General features: G+C 25.8%; 1 protein-coding gene across 1 annotated transcript in view; it reads left to right on the top strand.

Moving 5' to 3' along the window:
• The window catches only part of LOC107678418 (BTB/POZ domain-containing protein 16), a 16,648-nt gene that overhangs the window by 2,757 nt on the left and 13,241 nt on the right, over nt 1-650 (top strand).

Below are 650 nucleotides of genomic sequence, written 5' to 3'. Positions count from 1 at the left end.
TTTTTTTTTTACAATGAAATACAGTACACAATACAGTTTTGGACACTAAATCAATGCCAGAATGTCATTGAAATTAAATATAAAAATGGCACTTTGCAATTACTTTTAATCAACAGATGTGACAGTGGTTTTTAATGGATGTATAAAGAGATATGTTTCACTAATAGTTCACCATCCCAAACTGTCTCAATATCAATGTCTTTATTTCAACAATATATCAGATTTTTTTTTATTTTTTATTTTTTTTGTGAAAGGTTCACCTGTAAATGCATTTGTACGGTGTGTTTACTTGCTTTTATATTGTTATTTATAATGGAGTAACATTTAGACATCTTTAGGTGCATCTTAAGTGTATACTTACAAATACTCCAAATACTTTTTGAAGCCACTGTATTCTTCAGAATATGTCTTCCTCACATTTTATTTATTTTTTCTATTTAACATTTTTTCTTTTTTCTTTTTATATGTTTACCATTACTGTTTAACATGTTGAATATAAATATATATATTTATATATTTAATTTATCATATAATACTATATGATAAAAATGCAATGCAATATATAAGCTATACAAAACAGAGTCTGTCTGTGTGTGTGTGTGTGTGTGTGTAGCTATCTATTGCATTGCATTACAGTATATAGAGAAAGA

The sequence above is a fragment of the Sinocyclocheilus anshuiensis genome, unplaced genomic scaffold (genome assembly GCF_001515605.1).
Source record: "Sinocyclocheilus anshuiensis isolate Anshui unplaced genomic scaffold, SAMN03320099.WGS_v1.1 scaffold1034, whole genome shotgun sequence".
Classification (NCBI taxonomy): Eukaryota; Metazoa; Chordata; class Actinopteri; order Cypriniformes; family Cyprinidae; genus Sinocyclocheilus; species Sinocyclocheilus anshuiensis.
The sequence above is the reverse complement of the archived record's forward strand: the minus strand, read 5'-3'. Positions and strand labels throughout refer to the sequence as shown.